The sequence below is a fragment of the Oncorhynchus mykiss genome, chromosome 17, assembly GCF_057628025.1.
Source record: "Oncorhynchus mykiss isolate SJ-2025 chromosome 17, ASM5762802v1, whole genome shotgun sequence".
Lineage (NCBI taxonomy): Eukaryota > Metazoa > Chordata > Actinopteri > Salmoniformes > Salmonidae > Oncorhynchus > Oncorhynchus mykiss.
In genome coordinates, this window is record NC_143038.1 from 37,867,547 (window position 1) to 37,880,389 (window position 12,843).

Below are 12,843 nucleotides of genomic sequence, written 5' to 3' on the forward strand. Positions count from 1 at the left end.
GAAGAAATTCGGCTTGTCACCAAAAGCACTCACAAACTTCTACAGATGCACAATCGAGAGCATCCTGGCGGGCTGTATCACCGCCTGGTATGGCAAACTGCACCGCCCTCAACCGTAAGGCTCTCCAGAGGGTAGTGAGGTCTGCACAACGCATCACCGGGGGCAAACTACCTGCCCTCCAGGACACCTACACCACCCGATGTCACAGGAAGGCCATAAAGATCATCAAGGACATCAACCACCCGAGCCACTGCCTGTTCACCCCGCTATCATCCAGAAGGCGAGGTCAGTACAGGTGCATCAGCTGGGACCGAGAGACTGAAAAACAGCTTCTATCTCAAGGCCATCAGACTGTTAAACAGCCACCACTAACACTGAGTGGCTGCTGCCAACACACTGACACTGACTCAACTCCAGCCACTTTAATAATGGGAATTGATGGGAAATGATGTAAATATATCACTAGCCACTTTAAACAATGCTACCTTATATAATGTTACTTACCCTACATTATTCATCTCATATGCATACGTATATACTGTACTCTATATCATCGACTGTATCCTTATGTAATACATGTATCACTAGCCACTTTAAACTATGCCACTTTGTTTACATACTCATCTCATTTGTACATACTGTACTCGATACCATCTACTGTATCTTGTCTATGCTGCTCTGTACCATCACTCATTCATATATCCTTATGTACATATTCTTTATCCCCTTACACTGTGTACAAGACAGTAGTTTTGGAATTGTTAGTTAGATTACTTGTTATTACTGCATTGTCAGAACTAGAAGCACAAGCATTTCGCTACACTCGCATTAACATCTGCTAACCATGTGTATGTGACAAATAAAATTTGATTTGATTTGATTTGATAAGTGTCTGGACAATTTCTTGGTGCCTCTTCGTTATCATTATAAATGACAATACGTTCAGAATTGTACTGTATGTATTGATCAGACATTTATTTTATCATTTACAATAGGCCAGCAAAGCCAAAATACTGATCAACATGAATACTCAAGAGAAATAATGGTGAGACACACAGGAGGCTGCTGAGGACAGCTCATAATAATGGCTGGAATGGAATGAATGGAATGGTATCAAACACATGGAAACCATGTGTTGGATGTATTTGATGCTATTCCACTTATTCCTCTCCAGTAATTACCACGAGCCTGTCCTCCCCAATTAAGGTACCACCAACCTTCTGTGGCGAGACATCTTTTTTTTTTTTTTTTAAGAATTAGAGCCATAAGCTCTAATTAATGTAGGGCCTGGCCGCCCTACAGGGTGCAGTACTCATTGATTTGTACAATTTGTAACACTCATCTTCTATCGGAATGCTAGATAAACAACAATACAAAGTAACAAACTGTGATGTCATATCCCGTAAAAGTGAATTACTTAGGTTTTAGGGAATGCAACCAACTACAGAGATTGATGGGAGGGGAGCGGGAGAGGAGGGGGACCCATGTACCCCACTTCAATCAAGCAGGATTCAGTCGTCCACTTGGCTTCAGTCACCCTCAAGATTGAAGCGGGAAACAAATCCAGATGTGGCCTCCTTCTTGTCAGGCCTCTCACACTGAGCAGACAGGGGTCCTGGGATGGTCAGCTTGCACAGCTTCCCCACATACGACGTTGGATCAAGGGTGACCTCGTTGAAGAGGTGATCAAGGAGCCTGTCTGCGTAGCCTGCAATGTTTTTGAAAAGGGAAATGTTTGTTAAATGGGTAGTGAATTTAATTTCCTTTAATTTACTGTACTGATTATGATGCTATCAATTCGATGATGTAGGGATCTCATTCTACAATGTGTTTTCTGGTGTTTTTTAAGAACTCAATATGGAATATGCAATATTTAGTTGTGTACTTTTTTGTGAAACTCAATTGATGCAGATTTGAAATGATTAACTATGACAGTATGTTGGGTCTGTCTTCACAGTCTTCACAGCATATTCCTTCTTCTTTGCCTTGGGAAAGCTGATTTTGTATCACTGCACTCTTGCTGCAGTGGTTGCCTAGGAAGCTGTGCAGACAGAGATGTTGAATTTTCTAAAATGTCAATCATTACAGCTTGATGATAGTGGAAAGACAAAAGGAGATGGAAAGTGAAATAATCCCCCTTCGTTCTTCTGAAAATAGTATAAGGTTAATTTTACACTATTACTTCCAGTCACAACAGTGTCCTTTTGCCTGTATGCTGGTAAATAGCTTGCCCTGTGGGGGAAAATTATATGACATACAGTGACATAGACTCTGAATGACCTTAAATGATAAATCCCATATTGGTCTTTCACAGTCAGGCCAACCGAAGCTGTACTGTGCAAGTAGTCTAACGTTAGCTCCCTACGGAGCAGCAAGAGGATCTGCCCCTCCCTACCTTCAGACTCTGCTCAAACCCAGCAAAGAAGCCACTTCTCTCCAGGAAAAACACAAGGGACAGACTGATATTCTGCAAATGGTACAGGGATTGGACTGCTGAGGACTGGGATAGTCATTTTCTCTGATGAATCCCCTTTCCGATTGTTTGGGGCATCCGGAAAAAGCTTGTCCGGAGAAGACAAGGTGAGCGCTACCATCAGTCCTGTGTCATGCCAACAGTAAAGCATCCTGAGCACCCAACCATCCAGGAACAGTTTGGTGACGAACAATGCCTTTTCCAGCATGATGGAGCACCTTGCCATAAGGCAAAAGTGATAACTAAGTGGCTCAGGGAACAAAACATCGATATTTTGGGTCCATGGCCAGGAAACTCCCCAGACCTTAATCCCATTGAGAACTTGTGGTCTATCCTCAAGAGGCGGGTTGACAAACAAAAACTCACAAATTCTGACAAACTCCAAGCATTGATTATGCAAGAATTGGCTGCTATCAGTCAGGATGTGGCCCAGAAGTTAATTGACAGCATGCCAGGGCGGATTGCAGAGATCTTGAAAAAGAAGGGTCAAAACTGCAAATATTGACTCTTTGCATCAACTTCATGTAATTGTCAATAAAATCCTTTGACACTTATGAAATGCTTGTAATTTAACTTCAATATTCCATTGTAACATCTGACAAAAATATCTAAAGACACTGAAGCAGCAAACTTTGTGGAAATGAATATTTGTGTCATTCTCAAATCTTTTGGCCATGACTGTAGTATTGTCAGCCAGCTGGCTTATAATAATTTCTTTACCAGCTATGGAAATACCTTGTGCAGAACTATTATTTAAATAATTTTTAAGAAGTTGGGTGATCAATAAAAACAGGTACGGAGAGATAGGACAACCTTGCCTAATTCCACTCTTTAACTCAAATCTAGGTGAGGTGCCATATTTAAATTTTATAGAGCTGTTACCATTTGTATAGTCTTAATAGCCTTACAGGAAAAAAAACAAAGCCGAGTCTCTCAAGGGAGTGGAAGATGAACTGATGCTCTTCTGTGTCAAATGCTTTATAAAAATCTAAAAATAATATGAGCTATCCTCGATTATTAGGTCTCAAGTATGTCTAATACTACTCTGATATTGTTAGAAATATGTATTTTCCTCATAAAGCCAGACTGTGTTTCATCAATGATTGCATCCAGGACTTCTTTAATTATTTTTGCAAGTAGTAAGGCTAATATCTTATAGTCATTATTAAGAAGACAAATTGGATGCCAGTTATTGATGAGCAGCACTTATTTTTAGGCTTAGGTATCAGTGTTATTAACCCCTGACTAATTTTAGTAAGGGGAACATTGTTTTTAATACTCTCTAAAAAAAACTTCAAATAGGATGGTGTCACACCCTGACCATAGTTTGCTTTGTATGTTTCTATGTTTTGTTTGGTCAGGGTGTGATCTGAGTGGGCATTCTATGTTGTGTGTCTAGTTTGTCTATTTCTATGTTTGGCCTGATGTGATTCTCAATCAGAGGCAGGTGTTAGTCATTGTCTCTGATTGGGAACCATATTTAGGTAGCCTGTTTTGTGTTGGGTTTTGTGGGTGGTTGTTTCCTGTCTTTGTTGCACCAGATAGGGCTGTTTTGGTTTTTCCACGTTTATTGTTTTGTATTATGTTCATGTTTAGTTTTCTTATTAAAAAACATGAACTTCAACCACGTTGCATTTTGGTCCGCCTCTCCTTCCCAGGAGGAAAGCCGTTACAGATGGGAGCTACTTGTTCAGAAAATAATTTGTAAAATTCTGATGTAATTGCACCTCCCGGTCGCGGCTGGCTGCGACAGAGCCTGGGCTCAAACCCAGAGTCCCTGGTGGCACAGCTAGCACTGCGATGCAGTGCCATAGACCACTGCACCACCCGGGAGGCCCTATAATCTCTTCAACTTTGATGGGTTCATCACACTGTTTAGATTCTATATCATAACGCTTTGGATATAAATATAACGCTTTGAATATAACGCTTTGGAACATTAGCTTGGATAAAATATACATCTTACCAATAAGTATTCTACATTTATAACTAGTGTTCTTATCAGACCACTTCTTAACCGCCTCATGTGCTGTAGCTTCTTTTCGATCTCAATTTTTCTTAGCACAATTCGTTCCACGTATATAGATCCCCGGTACTTTACCACCTGACTAGCCCTTGATCATGACTCTCAGTTCCATTACATTACACACAAGAGTCAGTGGAAGAAGGCGTCTTCTGTACAGGGGAGTTTTGTTAAGAGCCCGATGCTCAGTCTGAACACGCATCGTTTACAGTATGGTTTTGGAAGCATAAGAACTTTAACTGTCATATCTGTGCATAAATCATTTTCAAAAAACAAAATAAAATAAAATAACAAAATATTAAATTGATACACCTTGTTAGTGTTCCCACAGCCATATCTCCATGTTGAGCCAATGCCACAGAAAATTGAGACAAGATATTATGTGTGTAGCAAATCTGAGTAGGTTGATGTCTATGATATTGGATGTGATGTAGTGAGAGTGTGTACGATGTCTGTATAAGAGTAAGACTATAACGTGTGATGTCCAAATAAATAATAACTCAATTTGCACGGTCGAGGGTCTATGTGTGTAACATGTAGTGCGTTTAGCCTTAATATTCATGATGATAATTGTAATACATATCATATCACCATCATAGTTGCATCATAATTACCTTTAAAATAATTTGAAAAACACATCAGCATTTCCATAGCAATTGACGTTTGCATTACGTTTGCATAGACCTTGCATTACTCTAGAGACGGCTTCACTACAGTACAAATGTATTCCGTACAATATGTTATTATTCCCCAATGCCCCTATTTTGATATCTTCCCTTTGCTTGTTGTAAACATATATAAACTTGAAGACAAATACTGTACATAAAAAAAGATAGACAAACAATAAACACATTAAATTATAAAACAGTTCTCGACAATAGAGGGAGAGAAGAGAAGAGAAAAGAGAGAAAGTGAGAGAAGAGAGCGAGATCAGGTGTGTGTGTATGTATAAGTCCGTATGTGTAAGCAAGCATGTCATTTAGTACGTTTGTTCATTTCCACTTCATAATGTTCAGACATTTTTACAGTTCCCATACCTTTTTTTGTAACCTGAAGTCCCTTGGGCCTCCATTACTGCACTGATGAAGTTTTCACTTTTCATGTGACGTTTGAGGCTGTAAATCATCATGACATCTGTTTCTCCTCAGTTGTTGGCTTTGACTGATCTCTACAGATCTCATGTCACTAGAGTAAGCATTCCTCTCTATTTATGTTACATGTAAAAGAGTATGCAGTTAATTGGAGGTGGAAAATCCATATGGCATTGTTGTGATACAATGCTGAGATTGCCATGATGCATTTTATTTTTACTTTTAATTTATTCACGATTATACATTGGAGGGTGAATTCGGGATGGCCACAGACAATTTCTCTCACACAAGCCGCCTCATAGAGAGAAGCACATATGAAAGTTACAGCGCTTTCTTTTTTTGTCTTCCACCTTACTGAAAGAAATACTGAATCTATAAACACCTTATCTTGACTGCATTGCAACCCTTGACGTGCCTTCCAGAACACATCACATGGCCAGCTGGAGAAAGTCCTGGCCATGATCCAGTGATCCAATCAGAAGGCCTTGCTCATGTATGTCCATCATTGTAGAAGGAATTTGATTCCTCTGTTTTAATTCCCAATTAAAATTAAACACTCTGTCAATTCATAAGAATTTGTAAGACCCTTATCTTATAGGAATGGACAGAGCCCGGTCTTAAAAGTCAAGTAACAGCCTTTATTCAAGAGAGTACTGCCACAATACAGGTTACCACGGGTTATAAACTGAAAATGATGTCATTAGTTCTAACACTACCCCGTGCCATCTCCGTTCCAGTACCAAGGCTGTGTCTCAAGCCTTCCCACATCCGACTCCCTACCAATTTAATATAATTTACGAGTCAAGGTTTTCTTGTGTAGATAAGCATTCTAGCCAGTCTGATTCATTTGTACCAAGGAACAGACCGTCATTGTTACTAAACTCTTGACCACATTCACACACATTATTTTCAGTACTGGGATCAGATAAGAAAATTCATACATATACAGTAACATTTAGTATTCTGATTAGTACATATACAGTAACATAATAGTATTCTGATTAGTACATCCTGATTGAAATGTATACATAATTAGTCATTATAGATAAAAATTCCCTTAACAACCATTCATTCTAGTTCTGTGGTCCACCTCTTATCCCTCTCTGTCCATCTACTCACTGAGCCACGGCATTTAGCAATTAGAGCATTGCCATAGAAAGTTTACAGACCCTTTGGCTTTTTCCACATTTTGTTACGTTACAGCCTTATTCTAAAATGTATGGAAAATTAAATAAAAAAATCAGCAATCTACACACACTACCCCATTGTGACAACGCGAAAACAGGGGTTTAGACATTTTTGCAAATGTAGTCAAAATTAGAAGCAGAAATACCTTTTTACATAAGTATTCAGACCCTTTGCTACGAGACTCGAAATTAAGCTCAGGCATATCCTGTTTCCATTGATCATCCTTGAGATGTTTCTGTAACTTGATTGGAGTCCACCTGTGCTGAATTCAATTGATCGGATATGATTTGGAAAGGCACGCACTTGTCTATATAAGGTCCCACTATTGACAGTGCATGTCAGAGCAAAAACCAAGCCATGAGGTCGAAGGAATTGTCCTTGGAGCTCCTAGACAGGATTGTGTCGGGGCACAGATCTGGGGAAGGGTACCTAAACATTTCTCCAGCATTGAAGATCCCCAAGAACACAATGGCCTCCATCATTGTCCTTCTGGAAGGTTCTCCCATTTTCACAGAGGAACTCTGGCGCTCTGTCAGCATGACCATCGGGTTCTTGGTCACCTCCATGACCAAGGCCCTTCTTCCCCAGTTGCTCAGTTTGGCCGGGAGGCCAGCTCTAGGAAGAGTCTTGGTGGTTCCAAACTTCTTCTATTTGAGAACCATCTCTTCAGCACTCCACCAATCAAGCCTTTATGGTAGTGGCCAGACAGAAGCCACTCCTCAGTAAAAGGCAAATGACAGCCTGCTTGGAATTTGCCAAAAAACACCTAAAGACCCTCAGACCATGTGAAATGAGATTCTCTGGTCTGATGAAACCAAGATGTAACTTTTTGGCCTTGAATGCCAAGCATCACGTCTGGAGGAAACCTGGCACCATCCCTACGATGAAGCATGGTGGTGGCAGAATCATGCTGTGGGGATGTTTTTCAGACGCAGGGACTGAGAGACTAGACAAGATGGAGGCAAAAATAAACAGAGCAAAGTACAGAGAGATCCTTGAAAAAGAAAACTGTTCCAGAGCTCCCAGAACCTCAGACTGAGGTGAAGGTTCACCTTCCAACAGGACAATGACCCTAAGCACATAGCCAAAAGAACTTTGGGACAAGTCTCTGAATGTCCTTGAGTGGCTCAGCCAGAGCCCGTACTTGAACCCAATGTAACATTTCTGGAGAGACCTGAAAATAGCTGTGCAGCAACACTCCCGATCCAACCAGACAGAGGTTGAGAGGACCTGCATGAAGAATGGGAGATTCTCCCCAAATAAAGGTGTGCCGAGCTTGTATCGTCATACCCAAGAAATGCGAGGCTGTAATCGCTGCCAAAGGTGCTACAACAAAGTACTGTGTAAAGGGTCTGAATACTTATGTAAATGTATAATAAAAAATAAAAATATTAGCAAAAATGTCTAAACCTGTTTTTGCTTTGTCATTATGGGGTATTGTGTGTAGATTGAGGGGGGGGACTATTTTAATACATTTTATAATAAGGCTGTAATCTCTCAAAATGTGGATTAAGTCAAGGGGTCTGAATACTTCCCGAAGGCACAGTTGTCTGTGCCAGCTCAAGCTTATTTGTAATTTTGCTATACCTAGTGTGCAGAGCAGTGTAGGATAACTGTGTTTGTTCTGGCAGGTACTCTAAGGTGGACATGAACACCCAGGAGGCCTATGAGCTGGCTGCGAAGGGGAAACTCTGTCCCTATTATGACAGGCCTGCGTTTATTACACTTCCAACCACCCCACTATACCTTGGGTAAGTATTTCACCTGTACTGTACAATACCCTCCTGGATAGACACTTGCTCACACACATGGCTACAGAGCAACACTCATACATGCAATAGGACTTGGCACATGTCCCTTTTTAACTGATAAACTGCAACAGTCACCTTAATGTTGCATTCGATATGTATTAGATATTCTGTAATAGTTTGCTAATTCCATTTTTCACATTACATTAATCAGAGGTGCAGTGTTTGAATGAAACCCAACGATATCTGTGCAGAATCGTGCATGAGGTGAGCTTGTAGCTCCGCAGCACGACTGTATGTAAAGCATTACGCCGCACGCGTGACGGACCCTTCACCGTACAGCCCGCTTTGACCCGCCAACACTGGACTGCCCCTGATGTTACACAGGCCATCCAACAGTCCAGGAAGGCTAGCAAATCCTAGAGCACACAGCCAGGGGAGGATTCAGAAACAGCCAGGCAAAGACAGGAAATAGAGGAAGAAGCAGCAGTCACTGGTGATTCCCACCGGTTACACTTGGTATTGACCTCAAAAGCATTTGGCTCTTGATGTCCTTGGGATTAGATATCCTTGAATAGACTGGTTTTAGTCAATCAATGCAGATGTGGAAAGACAGCTATTTTTCAAGTGCAATGTCTGCTTTTTTTCTGAAATGTGTGACCTCTTTATGTTTGTGTATCAATGTGTTTATTCATCTTATAAATGAAATAATATTCCAACTGTGATGATATATGATATCAAAATACACTATACCAGAATGATCTACACTACTTCCAAGTTAACACTAGATGGCAGCACAAGACTAATTTGATTAGCCACATTTCAGAAATCATGTTTTAGCAATCTGTGTAATTTTGCAACAACACTTCGGATTATAAAACATTTATGTAAAGGATTAACACACAAAAACAATACATTCATTATAGTAATGCATTCTCAAATGGAACCCTTCCTTAGCAAGAGATTCCGTGCTCATATTTTAGTTGCAGCACATGACCGCCGTCAGTAAGGCCCGTGCTATCAAGGATCTCCCCGTGTGCACAAATTTGTTAATATCCCTGTTGGTGAGCATTTCTCCTTTGCCAAGATAATCCCCTGGCAGGTGTGGCATATCAAGAAGTTGATAAAACAGTATGATCATTACACAGGTGCACCTTGTGCTGGAGACAATATAAGGCCACTTTAAAATGTGCAGTTTTGTCACACAACACAGATGTCTCAAGTTTTGAGGGAGTGTGTAATTGGCTCGCTGACTGCAGGAATGTCCACCAGAGCTATTGCAAGAGAATTTAATGTTAATTTCTCTACCATAAACTACCTCCAAACGTCGTTTTAGAGAATTTGGCAGTACGAGGCAGTACAAGGCCTTAACCAACAATGCAGTTTGAAGAAAAATAATTTTTCAAGTATTTACTAAAATAAACTGAAGTAAAAAATAAAGAAAAAATATAGAAAACAGAAAAATAACATAATTAAAGAGCAACAATAAAAGATCAGTAGCCAGGCTATATACAGGGTGTACAGTTACAGAGTCAATGTGCGGAGGCACAGCTTAGTCGAGGTAATTGAGGTAATATGTACATGTAGGTAGAGGGTGGACATTTGATGAGCAGAGCATTTTTGTGCTTAATTTGGCATCGTTTATCGATGGGGGTGGTCCAGGACACCATTTCCCAGTGTTGAGTACCCCTACTGGACACACTGGCACCCAACCTGTGTCACAGCTTCTGCAGCTCCTGATAACTGGGAGGTGAAAGGATTATAATAACTGTACTTTCATTCGGAAATAGTTTATCAGCTTTACAATACGTTGCATAATTCATGTGACATCTCCAAAAATATTCTGTGACATAATTTGCGCAAAATGATCACGTATACCTGCATGCATTTGACATGTTCTATTCTAAACCATTCTCAATATCTTACTATTGAACACCTGATTGGCATGGTTTTGTCCATACTCAGGGAAGACCCTGGAGAGCATCTCCTCCCTGGGTCTGAAGCAGGGTTTGATGTCCAAATTCGACAATCGTCTGGAGGGGATTCTAAGAGGCTGTGGCCTGCTGTTTCACTTCAGCTTCCTGTTCACCTCAGAGGAGGCCCGGTATAGCCAAACCTGACCCAGCCATCTTCCGCCAGACACTAGAGAAAAGTGGTGTGCCAGCCGCCAGCGTAGCTCACATTGGGGACCACTATGTCTATGACTACCTGACCTCTCAGTCGCTATGCCTCCATGGGTACTTGCTGGGCAGGCAGGGCAGGGTTAGATACCCTGATGCACCCCACAGCATCGATAAAGACCCCGTAGGCGCTAACTGCACGTTTCCAGAAAGACATGGACTAAATGTTATTTATTACCCAAGTAAACTCAGGCCGGGATTCAAACAAACCACACCAACATCGTCCTGCACTTGACTTTTAAAGGTAATTTTGTTTCAATCCCAGTTCGATTTTCAGAGTTGATTTACTAGTTTTTATTTAGTTTCAGTTTGATAAAAATGTTTCTATTTCATTTTTTTATTATTTAGTTTCAGGTTTAGTGTTAGGCACAGAAAGTAGCCTATGCGTGGGAGGCTAGGAGCCATTTCTGTGTTGTAGGCATGTAGTTTGTGTCACGTCCTGACCATAGAGAGCCTTTGTTTTCTATGATGAAGCCCGGCACCATCTGTGGCAGCTCTACGCCCCAAGTCTTTAGTACGCCTTCACAGCCCAGTACGTTCTGTGCCAACTCCTCGTACTCACCGTGCGAAGTGTGTTAAAGTTCCGGTATAATTGATGCCGGCTATACACACCAGGTCTTCAGTGCGCCTTCACAGCCCAGTACGTCCTGTGCCAGCTCCCTGCACTTGCCCAGTACGTCCTGTGCCAGCTCCACTAACCAGGCCTCCAGTGCACCTCCCCAGTCCGGAACGTCCTGTGCCTGCTCCCCGCACTCGCCCTGAAGTGTGTGTCACCAGTCCGGTACCACTTGTGCCGGCCCCACGCATCAGGCCTCCAGTGCGCCTCCCCAGTCCAGAGCTTCAGGCGATGGTACCCGGTCCAGAGCTTCAGGCGACGTACCCGGTCCAGAGCTTCCTGTGACGGTGCACAGGCCGGAACATCCTGCGACGGTCCACGGTCCGGAACCTCCAGCTCCAGGGCAGGAGCCTCCAGTGCGTCTTCGTTCTTGCTTTATTGTTTTGTGTGTTTCACTAAATAAAGACGTGGAACCCAGATCACGCTGCAAGTTGGTCCGAGTATGCTTCAAACAATCGTGACAGTTTGCTAGTTTGGGATGTCACTTCCTGCCACTGGGGAAGAAGTAATACATATGGTGATGGGCCAGGACATAGGTTTGGTTAGATTTAAATTATAAATCAATCCTATTGTGACTTGGATTTAAAAGAATAAGCACCTAGACTGGTGCAAGAAATAGGTTGGAAGGAAACTCTTGCCCATGTTTACACCAATCCAATGTTTTTTAACTTCAGTAGTAGATGTAAGAAGAATAAAGTATCTTTACCTTTATCTGACAGAAAGAGGAAAAACCTACAAATGAAGTCATGGCACATCTGGCATGTTATGCTTATGTATCACTGATTAACCCCTTCAATATAGGTTTAATAAAAACAGCCGCAACAACAACCATATAACAGTTCCCAGCCAGCCAGATTGTGTGTGTGTGTTCTGGTTTATCTTATAGAAGATGGCGTTACAGAAAGGGGGTCTTTCAGTTTCTCTGTTTTCTCTCTAAGAACACTTGGGAAGCAGGGGAAGAAACCAGATCTAGTGCCACAAAGCGCAGCTTTGGATCAAATCAAATGGTTAAAGGCTTGTAAAGTAAGCGTTTCACGGTAAGATCTACACTTGTTGTATTTGGCGCATGTGACAAAGTTTGATTTGATTTGATCAACAGCCTTGCCTGCCAGAACTGGAGGTGACTCTGTAAACATGCCACCCTTTACCTATTCCAGGTATTTCCTCACCTCACACGGAGCACTTAATGCTCTCTGCCAGGTTGACCCTCTGGCTGGACAGTGACCTCAGACACAATCTTCAATGTGAGGAAGCTATATTTCTGAAGCACTGTGGTCGAGATGCTTGCTGCATTCATCCTCCTGGCATCTTTCTGCGGTCCTGCTGCTCCACGGCTGTACTCCCTGATTTACTGAAGTACAAAAGACTCTGCTTCCCTCATCAGTGGCTCCATCTCTGTTGAGCGAGGTACCAGAGACACACTTGGGTCCATCAGCCAAGCTGCATGTGAGAAGTGCTCACACAGTGACTTCAGGAGGACCTGTGTCAACTGTTTTGTCAAGTGTGCCTCAAGTTTGAGAAGGC

At 41.8% G+C, this 12,843-nt stretch overlaps 2 pseudogenes; both read left to right on the forward strand.

Annotated features, from left to right (window-relative positions):
• The first annotated feature begins 5,479 nt into the window (after positions 1–5,479).
• Positions 5,480–9,072, forward strand: LOC110493213 (pseudouridylate synthase TRUB2, mitochondrial-like; annotated as a pseudogene).
• Positions 9,073–9,515: 443 nt separating this feature from the next.
• LOC110493214 (haloacid dehalogenase-like hydrolase domain-containing protein 3) lies at positions 9,516–11,007 on the forward strand (annotated as a pseudogene).
• The last annotated feature ends 1,836 nt before the right edge of the window (positions 11,008–12,843 follow it).